Source organism: Helicoverpa zea, chromosome 23, assembly GCF_022581195.2.
Source record: "Helicoverpa zea isolate HzStark_Cry1AcR chromosome 23, ilHelZeax1.1, whole genome shotgun sequence".
NCBI classification, from domain to species: Eukaryota; Metazoa; Arthropoda; class Insecta; order Lepidoptera; family Noctuidae; genus Helicoverpa; species Helicoverpa zea.
Window position 1 is genome coordinate 8,033,081 of NC_061474.1, and position 23,442 is coordinate 8,056,522.

Here is a 23,442-nt window from a genome sequence, read left to right on the forward strand (position 1 = left end):
CCGTACATACGTACATTTCACAAATCCTTCAGTTACAGCCGGGGACACGATCACACTAGTTTGCGAAGAATTTTACTAGCTACACATATTCTGCATATTAAAGTGATATTACATTTGTTAGAATTTCGTTCCCTTGAGGACAGGAATTATGAACTGTGTTTAATAGAGGGAGTTATGATGTCCTGGTTGTAAATGTACCGAGAAGTTTGTTTGAATGTTCAGTGCAACAGTGTGTAAAAACTGTGAGATGGATGCGGATGAGATTTGGTGAACAGATAGGACCAAAATTTGGGTTTCACAAGGGATAAATAAACATTTCCTTTAATGAAAACGACTCTTTGGTTAAATATGACAGAAGACCAGCATTCCGTCAACACTAGGTACTACGGGCACCCGGATAAAAAGGAGGCTACTGCCTTTCTCTGTAAATGGCTGTCTAACAAAGAAAGAATTTCCAAAATCAAATGGAACCAATAAGTAGCTCCTGAGATTAGGCAAACGAACTTGTCAGCTTAATTATATTAATTAAAGTAAAAATACCCTGACCATGAGAAACATTTTTGCCAATGAACCTCATATGCTAATATTGATCGGAATTTTACCATAACGCACATAAGGTCAAAGTTTATAAACGAATAAAGTTGGAACTTTAATTTATTACGCAACAAACTGTTGCTCTAGCAAAACTTATGACTTTAATAAATTAGATTATTTATTGCCAATATTTAATAACTTAATACGTAATTTGATACACACATTCCATATTTTAGACCCTCTTTTAAAATATGCATGATTATTTTGGAGGAAACCAGACAATTTCGGTTCATATAACATAGAATTTTACGATGTGATATAGTTTTACTAAAACTACGTTTTTAGGTCTAGATAAATCGGTAACTAAATATCCTTAACCCCTTGTAAATTTCTTTGACAAAGGAAGGATACAAGACACCGCAAAGTAGTCCAAGAGAAAAAAAAAGTTTGTAATAAAATAAAGTACAAGGGTCTATAGTCTTATCACAATTTTAAATATTTTTTTTAAAGCTTTTGCCAGTATTCCGTAAGAACTGCTCCGCGCACTCCGGTAAAAAAGTCAAGGAAGGTATAAATGAGCTACCTAATTACTGAAAGAGTAAATTAAATCGAACCAGTAGGTAGTTCATAGTGCTTTTAAACAAACAAACAAACTGTTCAGCTGAATAATAATAGATACGGCAAGAAATTGTCATATTTAACCCTAATATACCTACGACCTTAAAACGCAAACCCCTACTTTGTAAAAATACCTCAAACCACGTAAGTAACGTGACTACACCCTTTTAATCCTAAATAATGATAGGAATACTTTTACAAAGAGATAATTTATAGGTGAAGCCATTTAGAAAAATGGCCGGCCCACCCTAACAAAGTGCCGTCGAAGTTTTAATCAATTCCGTCAAAGTTTTTGGACCAAATAAATACGTAACGGCTTTTTTTCTTTTTTGCAATTTGGGGCACTTAATCTTGTAGAGTATGCGAGGTTGTTTCCTATAGCAATAGATCTTACGACCGTATATTGAAACGCCACTGCGTGACTGCTCAAACGTCATTTTAGACTTACGTTTACTGCGACAAAAATACTTTCAGTGGAACTTACAGTTAATTAATGATTTAAGTATTGAGTATTGTTTAATATACCTACAAAATAGTAACTTTTCCTCACAATTTCACCAGCATCCCGTAAGCACTACTTCAAGCATCTTTCCAAACCAAATTTCTTCTCAATCGAAATCGTTCTTTTAGTTTGAGAACCTAAATAAAATCTAGTAATCGGAATAAAATACTAAGATTACGTAAATCTTGTAGAACTTTCTGGAAGAATTTTATTCCCATTTCACTAAAAACTAATGACTGAGCCAGGAATCTGATAAAGTCAATCAATGTGCTAAGAATACCCTTTTCATCTAGACTGAGAAATGACAGATATTAAGTGACCTTCTGCAAGTTTAAATTACTTTCTAAATTCGTAAAGTTGGTTCAGTTTGACAGTTAAAAGGATTAAACATTTAAATTATATGAAATTTCTTTAATAACTTTGTTCTGATGAAATTTTCTTTTTAGTTACCTATCTGTTTGTTTCGGTTTCACCTGTATACAGTGGAAACTACTTCACGCACCAGGATAAAAAGTAGCCTATTAATTTCCTTCGTAAATGGGCTATGTAACACTGAAATTATTTTTAGAATCGGTGCAGCAGTTTCCGAGATAAGCACGTTCAAACAGACAAACATTAGAATCTATGTTACCGCTCAGCTGTAATCAGCCTAATTTTTTCTTGTAGGCCCGATAGCAAATAAGGTCCATAAACAGATAAATTTACAGCTTCATCTTACATGTAAATGTCACTAAGCCAAAAACCTGATTTCAAATACCTACAAAATTATTCAAAACGTATCTAGCCACCATTGCTCCATTTCCAGCGTCAACACATTTTCCGATTTGCGTCAGAAATATCGTCTGACATCGCAGAAATCTGATCTACTTTCCGAGTCTGACAAAAAATGGATATCCTGACATGGCTCGAAGTGCAAATCTGATACAAATTCTATGTTTGTCGGGTAAACTGTGGATAAGGTATCGGAGTTATCTCTCTTCTGTGTTCATAAAGTTACAAAACTTATTTTTAGAAGAAATAACATAGACGTTGTGTTAGTATAGGGGAACATTGCGGATTTAGGAATGTAGGTAATTTTCTTTGGCAGAAGGTAAAATACACATAGGTATAGCTAAAATATTATACAAACCATCAGAAAGGATCAAAAAAATTCAAATAATGATGTTATTGTTATCCGTCAAGTGTTAATATGACACTGACTCATTTAATAAATTTGCATTTAATAAAACAGTAAATATTATTGCATATTAAATTCAAAAAAAATTTTCACAAAAAACAACTTTGTCAAAATAAACGAGACATGTTTTGACATTGTTAATATCTCGTACGTTTTGCATGTTTGTTTATTTTACGCCTGTACGTGCGTATTCAGTACTTTTTCACATATACTGCTTACTTAATGAGTAATGACTAATAAAACTTTCACAATAACGATTTATCCGCGAGTAAACGCGCGACACATTCGTGGATAAAAGTGTCGCGTGGTTTCAGGTGTCATCTTTAATTCAGGTAGTTGTCAATTGTTTATTTTCAAACTATTATTGATCAGTTCAATTGTTCTACCATGATCATATCACACCCAGTAATAAACATTTATGGCCCAAGTACTCTGACAGCATAAACTTCAGTTTTCTGAAAAGAACTGATTAATATGAATTTTTACGTTCAAAGAAAGCAAAGAGTTGTTTCAAGAAAGATTGTTATGTTGTCAGTGAACTTCGGCTTAATCGTGCAGGCAAACAGGATTTTTAACATATACTTACATAATTATGTTAGCACAAAAATAGTAAAGAATTTCATTACCAAAAAATATCATCAGATGTAATAATCGTATCATTCAAAAGAATGAAACATAACCGTATTTTTGTCCAAAAAGACTCCATTTATTTCCGTCCTATTTTCCCGAGTTGGGCTTAATCTATTGTTCTGTATGCTAATCATTTTCGCTCAAGTCTGTCCTGTAATGGAACTTTTACTTTGGAGTACCCGCAGACACCCGACTAAAAAGTCGGCCGACAGTTGCCCCGTTGGTAGCAACTTGGTAACGGCTTGTTTTTATAGAAAATCTTTAGCCCAATCAAAGTTTTCAGTCTTTTCCCAGCTATGTTGGGATCGGCTTCCAGTCTCACCCAATGCAGCTAAGCACCAGTGCTTTACAAGGAGCGACTGCCTATCTGACCTCTTCAACCAAGTTACCCGGGAAACCCAGTACCTCTTGGTAAGACTGGTATCAGACATACTGGTAAAGATTTCAGGCCGTCTAATACCGGCTAAATACCTGATCTTTGTAACGTGGGTACCATTCATCTACATACTGATTTATAAGCCCAAACAAAGTATCGGCCGACTAAAAATTTGCAGTGTGCACTTACTTTAATGTTTTGCGCCTAACTTGGTCTGGTCTGGAATTATAAGTTGTTCCTTATTGTTTCTTTTTAATTGACCAACTTTAGGTTTATTGTTTTGGTACTTAATTTAAGTGATTTATAACCTTCTAGTTATCGTTTCATTCCTGGTTATTATTGTGAATAAGTAACTGTGGGGTATATTTTTTATGAGACTTAATTTTAATAAAATAGCTACAGAGATCAGGCAGAGAGACGCACCATATGAAACACTGGTACCTTCTACAGACAGTCTAGTTAAGCTGGAAGTAGGAGTTAAAGTTGAAAAAATTAATTACACCCGAATGTTTGTAACAGGTCAACAAATGTATACTTTGTAATTTCTGGAAAAGATATATTTTTTGCTTTCTATAATCTAGTTTATTTTGACAGAACGGAAACAAGTTGGCCCTTATCCCATTTTGTTATTTGTGATCGTAATCTCATAAATACCTCTAAGAATATAATAGTATGCCTAGATCAGTACCTACATTTTCAAAGGCAGCTTGTTTTAACCATAGGACAAATACTGCAACCACAAACCAACCATAAATCAACTCGGTAAACGTTCCTTAGTACAAATTGCACTAACCGCGTCATCTGGTTAAGACACTGATTGAAACAAAAACATTTATCTGTATGATTGTTAACCAGCCGCTTAAGGATAACTTACTACAGATGGTTTATCTCACAAAAAGTGAGCTATGCAGGTATGTAAACACATGAGTATGACTTAATTTAACGGGTAGATATGTTTTGGTTCACCTCCACGGTGCAACACACCCTTAGAAACAAATCAAATCGGACCAGTAGTCTCCGAGATTGACTAGCCCTGTCACCAATCAAAAACGTCTGGTACCTACATAATATTAGCTTAGAAATACAGATTATCTCAATAGTCCACAAAACCATCAGTAAATAGTGTTCATTCACAGCACCTACCTATTACTAGTTCTACAACGCCTCGGCCACATAAAACGATCCGTTCAAGCGATTAGTATCAATTTTGTGTTCAATTGGCGCGATTTATAGTCGCCATTGCACTGCGCGTTGCTTCACCATCCGTTTCTAGGAACTCCATGATTTTGGTGGGACAGTCCTGGTTCATTTTTTAATTTTTTTAATCAATATATAGGCAAGATCGGTTTTGGTTTTATAACAGGTTGTAAATAACATTATACAACTAGTTTCTTAGAGTTTTCTATGATATTTTGTGTGGCAATTATAATATTTTGTGAGGTTGGTGTCAAAAAATTATACAGAAAGATAAAGTATTTGCTTTATTGCACACTAAATAAAGAATCAATATATAAACTGTAGGTAAACAGGTTTAAGACAACAATAGTTTTCAAACTAAACATAGAACAATTATTAATTAATATCTGATATTTAGTGCCTGAAAATAGGTCACATATAAGGCTTTACCTATAAACTTTTAATGTCTTGTTTGTGCCAATGTAGGTATTTACGATTTAGATAATATTAATAACATCTTGTTTTGGTATTGTCAAATGATATTATGGTATTGCTGAGTAAACGCTTCTTTGATACATAGATTTTTTAAGTTGCAAAGTAAGAAAATTAAATTTATTTTATATCTATTTCAAAAATAGCATCATGTTTCTGGCTTTAGGAATCTATAAAGAATGCTGAACCTGTATTTTGTTCTCACTGACAGTTATTACTATAAAAAAAAACAATCATGTTAACAAAAATAGGTTTATGAGTTTGTGTATATTTGTTTGATGTCGGTCGAATTATTTTGTTTGTCAGGGATTTTAGTTTTTTAGCAAAACGACCTCAGTCATAAAAACAATACATATATTACCTAAGGTCTTAACTGTATTTGCCTATCCTAAAAAATAAATAACGAAGATACCTCAAAAACCTCTTTGAATTATTGTTCTAGAAGTTCTCACGTGAAATTACAATGATATTTTCCATGCGACAGATAAAGAAAAAAAAACATCTAAAATATTTCAACAAACCTGCTTTGATATCAAATAAATAATAAAGCGTAAATACCATCATAACACATCAGAGATAATATGTTTATTACCAATAAATACACAGTCGGCCAATCTCATAAACTTCAGTTTCCGCCGAACCCAAATTCTCGGTCAACTCATAATGAAACCAAAATGACGTGTAAATCAGTCAAATTGGAAGAAAGTACATGAAAAATTGTACTTTGGCAAAGTTCCAAATCACTAAATAACATTTCCGTGGGCCGTCTAAGTGTAATGCACTGAAATCTTTTATTTTCTTAACCAAAGTCCGTCATAATGGTAAAAAGTATAATAATTCTTACACTGCTCATGATTTTAGATAGCCAGTTAATAGTAATATGTAGATAGAAATAAATTAATCTTAAAAGGGGTTTTGACGTCATCGGAAGTTGTAAAGATTCAGCAACATCAAATAGTAAATGATTACTGAGAAATAAGTGACAAACAATATTTTTTCTGCTCATAAACTAGAAAATCTAGGTGGTCTACACTAATTCTATCAATTGAAGTCGTTAATTTATTCGCCACATCACAGAAAACCATATTTTTTAGGCTTGTTATTTTGTCTTGTAGATAATTTGTTACTCATTTATTTTCGTTTTACACAACTAAATACCTTATTTTTGTATAAAATTCTTTTTATTCCTGTTATTTTCTGATATCGATGTGTTAATGAAAGCAAAAAAATCTGAAAATAAATTTCCAGCCTTAAGCATTTCCAAACCCAACCATTTAAAAGCCTGAATTTCTTTTAGGTCTATTGAACCTTAAACAGATTAAAAGACAGTAAATTCACAAGAAATAAACCTTTTCAAGTTTTATATAAAACGCAAAGAAGAACCAAAGATGATTGGTTCAATCGTTAACAACAAAAAAATATATCACAAAACGCGCTTGACGTTTCTAAACTTGAATGGACCTTGTAATCCAACCTCAAATGTAAAGAATCTTTTCCTAGCAAAAAGGTTACATGTTGACAAATACATATTACGAAGAACAACTTCTAAGAGTCCAGAGCACACTACAAACTTTTAGTCGGCCGATAGTTGGTTTGGGCTCATCGATCAGTATGGAGATGAATGACTGTACTCACATTACATATATTAGATTTAGCCGGTATCAGACCGATTGAAAACTTTAATAGGAATCAAGATTTTCTTTGAAAAATATTTTTGCTAACCATCGCATCAACTGTCGGAAGCCAGTAAGTCCGACACCCGTCTGACCAAGGGATATTGAGTTGCCCGGGTAACAGGGTTGAGAAGGTTAGACAGGCAGTAGCTACTTGTAAAACACTGGTACTCAGCTGCATTGGGTGAGACTGGAAGCTGACCCCAACATAGTTGGGAAAAGGGTCGGAAGATGATCGGGTCAACTATCGGCCGATTGTTTAGTCTTTAGTATGCGGAGATCCTAAGGGATAAGCGTTCCTTTTTTTTGGGATCCCTCAAACCTTTTAGCGTCTGCCCCCATTTTGCTGAAGATTTTTGCGTTCTATAATTTACGATCAGATTCTAAGCTATTCAAGGCACGTAAAGTGGTTTTAACGTTTTAAGGCTATTTTAATATTTATTCATAACGGATATCGTTTACATATTCTATCTAGCTTCTTTTATTTTTCCGCTCCAAAAATTTCAAAAAATTTCCAAAAGTTTTCTAAGTATCTAGATTTTTTTTGTAAAAAATATTTTGTGAGGATATATTCGCTGCTTTTGAAATCCCTGACATTATGTGCTAATGATATTTTTTTTAATAAAATTTAGCTAGCTAAATATACCTCTTGTATAATCAAAGCAACATCACCATTTTTTTTCAGGACTGTCCTCACTCTTTTAGCAACATGGTCACCGTGTAACAACACATTATAGAACATTTGTTTCGGGATATCTTAATGAAGACATATGAAGGGGTCTGAGGTTTTGTGTCCCAACCCGGTGACCTGCCGACAGATTTGTCCACGTATGTATCATAAATTATTGTTATAATTCTATTTGGGAGGTTAGCGTAGTTGGGGATTTTTCCTTCCTTGAATTTCTTTAAGTCTTTACTATGATATTTATTTAGTCTAGATACTAATATAACAGAGGAAAAATGTTTGGCTTGTTTCTACCCTGAAGTGTCCGAAAGCACTGATCCGATTTCAAAAATTATTTCACTGTTAGAAAGCTACACTCATCTCGAGTAACATATGTAGGTTATATTTTATCCCGGTAGGGGCAGTACCTAGTTCCCATGGTATGCGAGAAAACAGCTAGTAAGAATATAATTTTAGATATGTAACTATCCGATATTGTGAGCTATGATTTTCACACAGATATTGGTCACTCGACTGAATATGAGGCTCGCAAGTTCAATTTCCGGGTCAGGTACATAGTAATTGGGTTTCCCAAGTGACATTTAATGGAACCAGGAATCTCAATTCTGCCCGAATAATGGCAAGTTGTGCCCTCAATTACTTCTTAGATACAGCTAGAAACATGGGGTGTCATTAGGTACAAAAAGGTAAACATACGACTGACACGGTGCTTAAAAAAATAATGCAAAACTCTAATAAACATTTGTCACAAACTTTTGATTTACTTTTTGCAAAAGTATTTAGCAACTATTTCACTTTCCATATCCCACAGTCCATACACCTCTGTTGGTTCTTTCGAGGACTTCAAAAACTAGCGTTTTATGTAAAAGAAAGATAATCTCTGAGACCCTTTGAGGAAACCAGCGTCATGTTTTATGTAAAAGAAAGCTAATCCAAAAATTATACGCATAAAATGTTTGACACGTACCCAAAGGCTTCTAACAAAATCTTTGTCACACGTGTTCTTCTTATAAAACGAATCCACACTTAGGTCATTGACAGTCACCATGTTACTTTTAGAGCTCTTCATGTACCAAGGCAGCGGTAACTCTTTCGAACAATCCTGCAGCCCCAGAAAGCTTCGGCACTAATGAGATCCACTGTGGTTTGCTGACACTCTTTGTGGAGCATGTGAAATAACGTGAGCCGTCGACACGTCCTTAGGGTCAATTCCCACTGAAAGAGCAGCGGCCGGCAGCGGCCGTAAGAGCACGGAAAATGTAAGAGCGCGGCGCGGTGCGGCGCCACGCGGCGCCGCGCGGCCCGCCGCGCTCGCGCTCAATCCCTTGCAATTACAGCCGCTGCCGGCCGCTGCCGGCCGCTGCTCTTTCAGTGGGAATTGACCCTTACTTCTTTTACGGTCGATTCCGATATTGTATCTATCTATCGTTTTGCTTACTAGAGATAGGAAAAATAGCCGCGAAACGCTTCGAGAAAAGGATGATACGTGCCCGTTTTGCTCGAGTCTTGGCTGGGGCACTACCGTATCCCCAGATTTGAATTGTTATTTACTTGTACGGGGCTAATGTCAAAATTCTTTCTCTAGAAGTCAAATCAACAGATACCTATATAGATTATTAGGAAAGGCTGTTAGAGGAAAGACGGTGAGCCATCCAAAACTCACCGCTCACAGACAGGTCATTGAACTCAGATTACATAAGCTTCATATAGGTACCATGTAATCCAGCACTTCATCATAATCGTTAGTTGAAGCATCTATCATAAAAGATTATTATATCATCCTTCGCTAAACATATTGCAAATTTTAGTGTAAGTAGATGTAGGATTCTCTCATGTTATGCGTGTATGATACATTTTGTAAGCCTGTAATGTTTTAGAGATGGAATATAATACCTTTATGCGGATATGAGACCCTAGTACCTCATGATATTGTTTACCTAAGTAATGAGGGTTCAGTTTTAAAGGCTTCTTTGAATCATTCCTCCAGAGGTATATTGCAATTTTACACTGCTTCTATTTTAATTCATAGTTAAAAATATGTTTTTTTTTTTTGTACATGGAAGTAAACTAAAAATCCCTTTAAAATGGAGCCCATTCAAACATCGTAACAGATAGGTATAACATTGCACCTTTTTTATACGGGAAGATAACACCTCCCGCTGTGGGTGCAGTTGGAGGAACTGTCAGTGTTTTACTGACTAAAAAACTTATCTTTGTTCCTCATTGATCCCCTTCTAGAGCCCCGGTAACTCTTTTGAACGCTCCTACCTTGATTCATCGCAACTAGGTGTATGAACACTCCACCGCCAAAGCAGTGATTTTGTCTACAAGTCCGCCAGTAAATAAGCCTTTCCATGGTGCAGTAATAACATTATTGGCACTCAGAACTTGACAACTACGCTAATTACCACATAGCTATATACAACATTCTTATTGCACTATTAATTGCTACTAAATTGCCGCTCAAATTATGTATTTACTTATTTAATGACTCAGTACTTTACTATGTAGTTAGTTACGTTTGAGGCGTCTTGTACAGTAGCGTTTTTCATAGAGATGACGATTCGCGGGTAATGTCAGAATTAGTTCTGTATCAAAGTATCAAAAATACGTGGGATACAGGTAAGGAATAACATCTCATTTCATCCCCTAGTTAATAAAAAACACAAAAATGTATGGTCATTCCTTTCTTATTCCTCAGTATAACTTTAATCCGTGTTTATTAAGGAGAGGGAGTTTTCAGAACATTTTTCATAGAAAATCGTGTCTAATTTGTGCTCACTAGATGATCAAAAATTTACAGAGATGGGATCCTAATTTTACATAAGTACAAACTTTTTTACCGATTTAAAAAAACGCAGATGCGTATCAAGCCTTATCTTATATTAAGTACTCTTTCACTGCAACGCTGGCATAAAAAACCGATGTCTTTACTGAAAGATAAGACGAGGAAATGTGATAAACGCGCCCTACGTGACTCTGGGTACTATCGCTAAGCTATACATGGGATATGCACCTTGCGACGCATGCTCAATTATTTTACTTGCTACTATGAAGTGGGACAGTGGTATCTTTAAGTAGGAAATAATTCCTTAGAAAGCAAGTTACGTCGGTAAATATTCGAAGTCTAGTTTGAAGATGAATGATATATTTTATTTTGATAAAAAATTTAAAAATATAATTTATAAAGAGGGAAGTTTATTTTTTCTTAAAATACCTAAAGTAGTATGAAAACAATAAAATAGTGATAAAACTTACATCCTACTTATATTATAAATGTGAAAGTTTGTGAGAATGTATGGATGTATGTTTGTTATTCAATCACGCAAAAACGGCTGGACCGATTTGATTGAAATTTGGTATGTAGATAGATGATACCCTGGATTAACACAAAGGCTACTTTTTATCAACACACCACGCGGGCGAAGCCGCTGGCGGAAGCAAGTATACATATAAACTTAGATGAAAATGGAAGCCACTATGCTTCTCATACAAGTCATACATAAAATATACATTATGTAAAGTTACAATATTTTTGTCTCTGCTGTCATCGAACAACTGTTACAAAAACCTATGACAACTTTTTCCATATCATAAATATCATTAATATACTTTATCCATCATCTTTAACAGAACCAACGACAGTCCCTCCATAATACAGAACATTATAGTCAATTTATAACTATTTATACTTATGTAACATTAATTAATTTTATTTTAACACATTATTAAGATATATGAAGTGTGTGGGTTAAAAAAGATTCATTAACTGAAGTGATTAACGTAGTGCGTTTTCTGAAATGTAGGTTAGAAATGGGAATAGGGATGAGTAAAAAAAAATAATTTACTTTATTTATGACACTTGGTATGTGTGGAACTTTTTTGTACTTTACTCGAAGAAAGCAGTACATTATTAAGTGGAAGTTTAAGTAAGTATATTATTATCTACTTTGAAATGAACTTAATCGATCTATATATTATTCAACGTAAAAACAGAATGTCAACATTAATTACCTACTTATTACCTATGTATAATAAGACATACAATTAAGTTCCAAATGTTATGAGGCTATTAAAGTATGAGTTATTACGTTCTTTAAATTGATTTATGCTTCTCTTGTGTAATTAAAAAAATACTTCAATACTGAATCTCACCACTATTTAGAAGAAAAAACTATCAGAAGTCAAAATTAATCGTGTCTAAGGGTTCATAACTTATTAAGGTCATTCGTATGTAAGAAAAGGGACTCTTTTAATTAACCTACTTGCTCAGTTACGTACGTTGCTAATCTGTGGTTACTAGCGCGGGAAATAAGTGCCAAGCGTTTTTTCACATACAAACTTATACATACAGGTAGTTAGGTACTTGTGATATTTTATCACGAAAGGACATGTAAACGTAATTAATATTTTATGTCGTATTAAGTTACTACTTACTGAAATAGTTATTTTATCTTTGGATTGTAATAGAACATTGCAATAAATATTCAAAACAATATTTATTCCTTAATGTACTGGGTAAAGTAATTACTGACTAAAGTTTCATTTCATAAAAAGTGTGACAAAAAATAAACAATATAAAATACATTTTCAATAACATCATTTTGTCTACTTCGATCATCAATTTGTTGTTTTTAGAATAACAGTATCTTAAGAAAGAAATATCTTGTTTTAAACTTCTAAATCTTCATTAATTCGTTTGATATCCCAACGGATATAAAACAACATTAACTAAAATAATTTTTAATTACAAAATAATATGTCACATCACACTCTTTGAAGATTTCCCATCGTGTCAATCGAAATGAATAAAACTGTCGCGAGAACCACTCATTACGAATCTATTCCAATAACCTATTTAGACGGCATCAATTATTATTCGAAGCAAAAATAAAATTAAAACTAAACTATACTAATATAAGAAATACTTACACAAATCGAAATGTCGGTCATAAGTCGGAAGGCGCACTTTAACACAAATCTTAATAATACAAACACTGTTTTGACACTATTGTAAAATTATCTTGTCACTTTTATTTACGTGAAAACTTTCGCGCGAAACTTTGGTGAGAGCGACGTGGAGACAACTGCACTTGACGCTCGCAGCGCGAGAACTGGCCTACTGAATTTCCACACCCACGGAGTTTTCATTTGGATCACGCGTCGAGGGCGGGAAAGCCGCGTTCGAGATTCGAATACAACATTGTCTATGACGCGTACGTAGGGCGAGAGCTAATTATTGGCTCAGTCAAATAATTTATGGTCCGAAATAAAAACATGTTGGCTCTGATATTTTGTTAATGTCTGACAATTATTTACACGCAGTGTTGATATATAAATGGTGATTCAGATGAAATGTTGTTATATGTAAGCAATTAAAATCAATCATCAAAACAATGACTGTCCTTCAAATACATTCGCCATTTTCTAATTCTAATTTTAAAACCGTAAGCAACGGTATTTTAAACCGCCATCTTGGATTAAAACCTTTGTCGATCGAAATAAAGGTAAATAAGCATTGTATAGGTACCGTTAAAACGTATAGAAGTATTCTAATTCCTTTTACTTTCGGATTTAGTGCGTTAGGTTTACTTTTACTTTCTCTTGCGAACAAAACGATTCACTATCTTTGTGTATACGCATGACATGTTTTACAATGTCACTTGAATTTAGTATTAGATGTTGCAAACAACGATTTAGAATAATGATTTATAAATAAAATAATGGAGCTTGTGTTGAGCCTAGATTTAGAGCAGTTTCTAAATTGTATATTATTGAGCTTGAAGATTGAACAAATCAGGTACAGTAGAGTTAATAATTAAAACCTATTTAAAATCAATGCAATATATACCTAGCTCTTATTCGTACAGATGAGACGATGAACTTCGAATTTGTGATACAAACTCGTGACCAGTTATAATTATAATTTAATTTGGACTGTGCTATCATCATCCGCATAGTAAGTAGGCTATGCCCGTCTCTACATACCATCCATATCGGTTCACGAATTTTAGCATGAAAATCAGAATCATTTTTCGCATACATTTAGTAAAATTAAACTATTTGTACTTTAAGTACAAATATTCCAGGAAGTAGATGAGGAAAAGTCTTCGTTTCTGTCATTACATTCCTGACTAATATTACAATATTGGTGCAGGTCATATTGTAAAGTTTCTCTGTAGGCATCGTTCTTGACCCAATTCCTGTTAAATATGAATGAATGAGGAATATTGCAATGATGTCCGTTTCTATGGAATTCATTTTATATTTTTGTATGGGTATTTTTGTCACGATGTGTCTTATTTTTGTTACAGGAAAATGTTGCTGAGGATTAATTTATACGGGACTTAAATTACATACCTACCTAAGTTTATCTTGACTTTACTAATATTATAAATAGTAATATAATATTATAAGTAGTAATGGTTTCTGTTGGTCCGATTCATTTGCACGAATAAATTCTAGATAGGGTTGGTTTCCCCGGCATGCGGGGACATCTACGGCCTACCTAATGAGTACCTATGTAAGTATTCTGTATTTTTTTCATTTAATAGGTAGAACAATTGGAAAGATTTTAAAGAAGATTTAGGAAAGAATTGGTCGGCGGAAAAAGGCTGAAAAGGACTTGAAGATGAGAACAATTTAAGTCCTCTGATTTACAAAGGTTTGAAGAGATCGATTTACTTAAGTAAATCTCGCAATACAAACGTTTCTTGTTTCCACTAACCTTAAAAAATCTAGCTCTAAATATACCAACATATAAATAGTGAGTATCTGTAACATTTAAACAAATTGACAAGATAAATTAGCAACAAGATATTTTAGTACCGTTATTTATGCGAATGAACTTTATCAGGTATATTTCCAAACATTTCTAAAACCAAACAAAACATACTTAATTAAACTACATAGTTGTTAAAAGAAAAATGAAGAACAATAAAAAACATGACAGTCTAAATTCAAGAGCAACGATTGTTGGAATCCGTTCACGAAAATAACTTCAGAACGAAAATATCTCGTTCATTCATTCACAGATCATTGCTCCGAATAACACTGGCCACAATACATAACTGTATCAGAAGCATAGACATAATATTAGTAAACAGGACTGCGCATATAAACCCAAAAAACGAGCCGAGTGAAACAGTGACTATGAGATTAAGCTATGTGAGACAAATCCGAATTTTGCTAAGATTATTAAACGCAGATTGGTATTGAAGTTTTAACTTACGCAGTTTGTGACCTTAAGATACTTATAAAGGCTTTTAATAATTAGCGGGAATTAGCAGTATAAAAGCAGGAAGATTCGAAGTGAAGACTGTTTTTTTTGTATTTCTACTTCATATATAGACTGCTGAGCCATTTATGTCGCCTTTCTTCATTTTTTGGGAAGCTATAACAATAGTACAACAGTTTTAAAATCCATCACCCATATTTTCACTCATTACAAGAATTCATGGGCACCCTAGTTGTTTGGTTTACGAAAATGTTATTATTAGCTAACCTGTGGAACGATATATTGCAACCACCATAGGATTCACTTTTACAAGTATAAACACAACACTTTTTCACCATTTAAATAGTTTAAATTGATTTAATACAAAAAATATAAACAAAATTTTAAATGCTGATTACGCGCCAAGAATGTTCAGGGTTACCGCTAGAAAAAAAAAATATGTTGTTTATGTTTTAAGAATAAGAATTTATATAAATAATTTATTCGTATAATAAATTAATGCGATTTTTATTAATTTGTTGACTTACAATTGTTAAAATAAGATAAAAATATATGTGATTCAATTGTTTTTTTGGGAAGACAAAACTGTTGACCACAACATTTTTTTATGCTGGCAAGGTGTTAGAAAGAGACAAACAGCCTCCGTTCTAACTATCCCTCTCGGCTCGGATTTGCCTCTGTGTATTATGCAACAAATTTAGTACCTTATTGCGTTGGAATAGAGTTCATTTTCGTAAATATGTATTTTGAACGTGCGCAATCTTGTTTATTATATTACATCTATGATCAGAAGAGTAAAATAGTACTTATAAAAAAGTATTTTTACAGATATAAAAAAAAAACAATATCTATACCGACCTGTTTACAAAAAAAAGGCGGTAAAGAAAAGAAACTGGAGGAAACTGTTTCAAACTGGAAGCTGCCAAAATTAAATGTTTTGTTTTTGCTCGATAATTCTGGCTTGTTATTTCCTTATTCGTATCAGGTTTACGTCAAATCGCAGATATCAAAGCTTGTCCATCTGAAATTGGTGATTTGCTGTCTTAATCCTCAAAATTCTTTAAAACTTCTCTACTAAGAAAACGGCAATTCCAGTAGAGTATTCCAACTAATATAATATGAAAGAATCCACATTTTCACGACCGTCATCATCCTCCGAGCCTTTTCCCAACTATGTTGGAGTCGGCTTCCAGTCTAACTGGATTCAACTGAGTACCAATGCTTTGCAAGGAGCGACTACCTATCTGATCTCCTCGACCCAGTTACCTGGGCAACCCAATACCCCTTGGTTACTGGACTGGCTTCTGACATTTTCATGACCGTACAAATCAGCAATTTCCACAGCATGAAAGCCGGTTTCCATGTTGTTTCTAAGTTCACCATAAAAGGTTAAAATCTTAGAAAAACCTCGGTGTGTCATCGGCTCACAATTGAACAAAGTTGACGCCTGTTTACGTTTTCATCGGGACATGATTGATGCGTAGATTAGCACAGTTTGTGTACAAACAAGTGTGATCGATTGCCGACGCTAACTTAGCTTAATTAACTTAATAAACATTCGTAACTTAGATGGCATCCTTTTTTTCTGTAAAAGTTGGTTCAGGTCATAAGAGAGGCCGGGGCTGCGGGTTGTTCGAAAGAGATACCGCGGTCCTGGTACATAAATGGCCTACGACGGAACACGACGGTTTTTAGTCAGTAAGAGTCTGACACTCCCTCACCGCTGCTAACCCACAGCGGGAGGGGTCATTTGATGATTTTTGACGTCGTTAAAAAAAAGGCTGTATGGTTCATAAAGGACTTTAAACAAAACATGAGTGCGTTTTAATCAGTAGAAGTCTGACACTGCCACTGTATCAATCAGTACCATTTGAAAATGTCCCTAACCAAACCTATCAAAAAAGTGTTTTTTTTGTTTGGCTATTCGGCCGCAAAGCTCTCTCTGGCTTACGTGTACAAAACAATATGCATGTACACAAACAAGTGTGACTTACCCATTTTTAAAAGCATCTATAGGTACCTACTTATTTAGAGGTCAATTTGTTTATTGATCAGCTGTACAGAATTCGAAACTAATTCGAAGAGCAGTAGACAATGATTCGTTTAACTTTGACTGGGATAGCTTGTCTCTGGCGGTTTATATTTCAAGCAGTGCTTTCAATCAAAGTGCCTATTTGATTATTTACTGGTTGAACAATAAACAATAAAAATATTTTCGATTATAGGAATCCAAAATTCATACTTTTTAGAGGAAAATGCCCTTCAAATTATTTAAATCTCAAATGTATACAATAAGTAAAGAAACTAAATTGCTAAATACATTGTTGATTATAGGACACTGTCATGATAAAATTTAAAATATCAAACAAAAAAAAAATAAAGCAATAAAAAAATACAGATTACATATTAAGTATATAATAATAACATTTACCAACATACTTCAAAGCATAAATTTCTCAAAAACCACGTTACTTCCCAGCCGCAACTATAAAAACTCTAGATAATGTAACTGAACGCATAAAACGGAACGAACTGAACGGAAGCCGAATGTATGCCAATAACTAGGATAGACTCGTATACAAGTAAATCATTTTTACAGCATAAGGCACTCCGTAGACGGTCAAAATAATTGCGCAATCAAATTCGATAAAAATCAGTGCGCAATCTTCAATGTTAACCCTAAACCATATTGCGTAATATTTATATTGAACGTCAAGGGAATGCCTAAAGCTTGGGTTTCCTAGGAAAGCGGTGCCGTCATATAGCGGCCGTAATATTACGGACGCAAATAGACGGTCGTCTTTACGGTGATGACATGTGGAAAGTTCCACGGCCGTTTTAACACACCGTCATAAACTTTTTTTTAGTCGTATTATACTTACTAACCTGATTTATTTAATATTTCTCAAATTTCACGACACCGATTTTGTTTTAGTTGACTTTTTCTATAATCTTTACTTTTTATATTATTTATTGCTTCGTGGCTTACGAACGAAATCTATTAAAATTTCGTCGTCCTCGCTGCTCCAAGAGTTGGAACTCATTTTTTACGTTGTTCCGAAAAAACAAACATAAATACGGATTAAAAAAGCTTCACCGCTTTCAATAAAACGTTCACCAAACCATCTGACACCGTCAAGACGGCCGTCATACAAATGGCGGCACCGCATTTTGAAGTTACGGTGTACGTTACCGCTCTCTAGGAAACCGCCCCATTTCGTTTACATAGACAACGTTCTAGTGACGTCATTCACCGCTGTATTACGGCCGCTATATGACGGCACCGCTTTCCTAGGAAACCAAAGCTTAACAGTGCTTTCATACTGGCGACCTTTGTCGCGCATAGCAAGACCGTGAGAACAATCGGTCACTCGGTTTTAAACGTCATATTCTGCAACAATAGTTGTCAATTAGTTGCAACAACCGCCAATAGGAACTGGGCGGAAAATCCGCTAGTGTAAAAGCGCTGTTACTGTCGCTGTTGCGAAAACGACATTTATTTCTATGTATACTAATGTTATAAAGCTGGAATATTTTTCTAATCTGTTTTTTTTTTTATTTGAGTAACAAGAAAAAAATCTGTATTCCTAAACATTTTATTGTTAGTTCATACATTCCCGTGCCTAGTCTGCTTATTATTCAATGCGTGAATATTTCGTCTATCAATCATTATATTTTAAGACGGCGATAAATCTTTGCGTACATTACAGCGAGCTATACAAACGTCAATCAAATTGTTTAGAATATTATACTAACTTTTTCCTCTGGTTTTACTTGCATTCTTTTCGTCATTCTATCGTCCCACTGCTAGGCACAGGCCTCCTCTCACACAGAGAAGGATTGTGCGTTAATCACCACGCTTGCTCAATGCGGGTTGGTGATTCCAGATATGATACTTAGTCCAGGTTTCCTTGAGATGTTTTCCTGGTTGATTTCTTTAATCTAATAAATAAATAAATCCATAAATAAAAAAAAATATCAAAATGAAATCATAATAAAAAATCGAATCCAAAAAAATTAATAAATAGTAAAATATCGAATAGATAAATTATAGAAATCCGCAGGAAAACATTTAGGGTTTAAGTTTTGGACTATTCTGCTTACTTTTTCTTTAGATAAAACTTAATACAAAATTGTCGTTGACAGATTTTGTAAATGAAATAGATACATGTGTTCCTTCCATCAAATAAAAGTTATCTCAAAACGTAAAACAGCTTTTTATCGCAATAAATAAATCTGTTGATCAAACTTTTGAATTCGGAACACTGAAACAGTAAATACAGTTTGACAGTTGTTTTGCCGCCCTTTTTTATGTAGCTTTCTTTATCGGCCAGTAATGTTTTATTTACTTCACATTTACGATGTTGCCATCCTAAATCAATTCGATATAAACCTTCTTTTACTTTTTTCTATAAAACAGTAAGAAATAAAGTTTATCTTCCAAGTTTTATCATTTATCGGATATTTTATTTGTTTGAAATATATGGCTACCAGAAGTTATTATTTCTGTTTCAAATCCACGAAATTATAAACATAGTTATCCTATTGTAATTAATGTTATGATTTCGTGGTAAAACTGCTCATCCCATTAGTATATGTTTTAACATTTAGTATATATTTTAACCGTAACTTAGATTTTATAATTAAGACTAGCTTAAATAGTTCCTCCAAAACTTAGAAAAGAAACAGCTTACCAAAAATACACCTTAACGTCTACAACTTAAGACACAAAATCCATTACAAAGCTTACTTTCGATGACAATTAACAATACATTAATTAAAGGGCTCCTGACAGGCGTCACGTATGTTAACAAATTGAATTACATGACACATGACGTGTGATATTATTGTTTAATTGTAAACTATTCTAATGTCATGTTGACCTACATAGCTATATAGTTGACCTATAAACTTATGATCTACCAATGTTATCATACCGTTCTCAGAAAATAAGTCTGACTGTCAAGAAGTAAGCCTCTCAAAGTCAAAGTTTTTTTATGTCGGTCTCATGGAGAGTCTGAAATCACCCACCCGCATCGAGCAAGTGTGGTGTTTAAGGGTCAATCCTTCTTCTTGTGAGAGGAGGCCAGAGAGGATGTATTTTTGTTGCCGCTATAACAAAAAATACTAAAATACAATAAATATTTTGGTGGGCTCCCATACAACAAACGGGATTTTTTTGCTCATTTCTAAATAATGGTACGGGACCCTTCGTGCGCGATTCCTACTCGCACTTGGCCGGTTTTTGTTTTCTTACCACGACTCAAAAGAGTGTTTGCTTGTGTGACTGTCTGTGGCACCGTAGGTCTTAAACAGATGAGTAATTTTTATGCGGTTATTTTAGATGACATGCTAGTTTTGTTTTTACGTTTTGCCTATCGTCACTAGCAAAGCCAAAGAGTTTTCTTTATTATTATTTTTATTACATTTAAGCTGTTAAAAGTTCAATAATAACCTAAATAAACGATGGATGTTGATCAACAGACGTTAACTCAATAAACGGTTTTTACAAAGAGTTTAATATCATTTTCTCAATAAAACGCAACGATTAAAAGCGTATCTTTCAACCTACCGCAATACAATTTGCTGCCAAGAATTTTCATGTTACGCTTAGAGCATTAAACCTACCGGAGACGGTATTGAGCCAAGAGATACCAACCCGCATTGAGCAAGCGTGGTGATTAACTTTCAATCCTTCTCTGTGTGAGATGAGGCCTGTGCTCAGCAGTGTGACGATGAAAAGGCTCATGATGATGATGATGATGTCGATGAGAAGCCATTGCCATGCCTTCCTTCTCTACCAAAAATTGATAAATACGAGCAAAACCTTACAAAACGAAAAAAAAATTGTTCTTGTTTATTTCGACTATGCCTTACCCAAGAGATAACAATGTGATCAAAAATCTATAAGTAAACTATCAGTAATTTCTTAGGTATATTTTTATTTATAATAAGCAAGTTTTAACAGGTTCAGTTTATGTAAATATTTACATGACGTAAAAAAAAAGCCTTATTTATACATATATACAACTAAAAAATGGCATCAAAAAACTCCTCATCGCTGCCCACCGGGAGTGTACCCAAGAGGCTGGCAGCATTGCCACGTTGGATGGCAATGCTTAATTTTTGACCAAAATAAAAACCAGCCTTTGGGTCACTTGAAGTGTCAGCAAGTCGCTTTGCCAGATCTTTAAAAAGCAGATGAGCACTTGGACCCCACGGCCCGAGGGTTTCAACCCCAAACGGCTCAAAGGTATAGTTACCAACCAGGGTGCTATATTTGCGCCGTTTGAGGTTCTCTGCAGCCGCAGCACCGGAACCAGCACATCGCGCCGAGCTAGGAAGGTGAGATGGTGCAAGAGTATGGACACAAGTCGCGTCCCATACTAAAGACCTACCCATCTTCCACGGGAACAACGACATACCGTCCGGTCTCTTGCCATCGTCGCGTGCCAGACCACTGGGTTCTAATATGGCTGGAACGCCTACGGCAACAAGAGCACGACGGATTATGTCATTGATATTCGCATGCCGTGCAAATCGTCCCGCGCTGCGGCTGCACGACAAGCCGTGGTGTCCAAGGCTGCTGACAGCTTCACCACAGTGGCAGCGGTGAGGAGAGCAGCACGGAGCACCCAAACGCAAGCAAACAGCAAGCCGGAAAGTGGTGTCGTCAAACAATGTGCCTATGTTTGACGACGGAAGTGCCAGAAGCCATAGACCCGACTCCCATTCGCCCACAGCCAGAAGGCGCGCTCGCTCTGCAGAAGAAATTGACGTATTTAGCAGATTATTCCGTATAACTCTGCAGAGCGGCTCATCCCACTGTCTCTGGGAGGACGGGTTGACGGGTGGATCAGTATTCGGGCAGGTGATTTTCCAAGCCTCTACAGCCTCAGTCAGACATGGTACCTCGCAATTGGCCAGTGTGATAGGAAGAATTTTCCTGGTCAATTGCTCAGTACCATGGACGGAGGATATAAAGGCCGGTAGGCTAATACTTGAAATTTTGCGGACGCCAAGCCCTCCCATGCGAACGGGAAGAGTAGCCTGAATCCAGGCTCGGTCGTCCAAGGCCACATTTAAAATTGATGTTAATGTGTGTCTAATAATTTTGTCAAGTTTTTCCAAAAGATTTGTGTGCTTCCATAGACTGGAAGCACGCAAATAGTACGTTAATTTTGGGCCAAAACAACAATATCTAATGATTGTGATAGCTGAGTGCATTTTTAACCGACTTCCCAAAAAGGAGGAGGTTCTCAATTCGTCGGGATCTTTTTTTTTTTTTTTTTTTTTTTTTTTTTATGTATGTTCACCGATTACTCAGAGACGCCTCGACCGATTTGCAATTTTTTTTTTTTGTTTGATAGGGTTTACCTTCCAGGTGGTCCCATAGTCACCAGGTCAGGATCTAATGATGGAAACCCTGAGAAATCGAGGGCAACTTTCGAAAATCGTAGGCATACGTAGGGTAAAAACTTGACACTAAGGCGCATGTCTGATAACACTATGCAATGGTGAAGGCTTGGAGCTGACCTGATGATGAAGACCAGAGAAGGTCGAGGGAACTTGAACAATGAATGTGTAAAAAACTACCTCGTGTTTGGGCTTATTTTGTTCGTATTGACGAGACCTTTGCAACAGTGAAGGTTTGAAGCTGACCTGATGATGGAGACCAGCGAAGGTCGAGGGAACTCGACAATTGAATATGTAAACTACCTCGTGCTTGGGCTTATATTGTTCGTATTGATGAGAACTTTCCACTGCGGATATGACATGCGGATAGTGACAACTATGCTTGTCACTGAAAAGCTAAAAATAAAAAACTTTTTACAAAAAAATAAAACCGACTACGGCCTAGAAGTCGGTGGCGTTATAAACTTAGTTACATCCATTAGACACCGACTTCTAGGCCGATGCACCTAAGAATAGTTTTTTTTGCTTTTCAGTGTTTTTGGGAGTCGGTTTTAATTTGGAGTAGCCTGTCCGAAATATGATTGAAATTTTGTATTTTATCATGAATAAAATTCGAGAATGAATTTTCAAATATTGGGGAACCGAGGAGACAAAGAGAACTCTTGTCAATTAATTTGATATCCGGGGCTATTGCACAAAATTTGGAAAATATGTCTTGTCTGTCTGTATTGTCCGTTACAAAGAGTTCACATTTGGAATAATTTAGATTAAGTCCTATTGCTTGGAATTTATTTTGAAGAAAGGATAGGTCTTTAAGAACAGTATCTACTTTGCCCCCCAAGGTTCCGTCATCAAGGTACCAAACATTGAATTCAGAATTTAGCTGCCGAATTATTGGGTTTATGGCTAAACTGAAAATCACGGGC

The 23,442-nt window shown here is 35.1% G+C and overlaps 1 protein-coding gene across 1 annotated transcript in view; it reads right to left on the reverse strand.

Annotated features, from left to right (window-relative positions):
* Window positions 1–12,977, reverse strand: part of LOC124641966 — a 96,516-nt gene extending 83,539 nt beyond the window's left edge. Inside the window, exon 1 of the mRNA XM_047180243.1 lies at window positions 12,796–12,977. The gene's annotated coding sequence lies outside the window, so the exon portion shown is untranslated. The remainder of the gene's footprint in view (window positions 1–12,795) is intronic.
* Window positions 12,978–23,442: the final 10,465 nt, after the last annotated feature.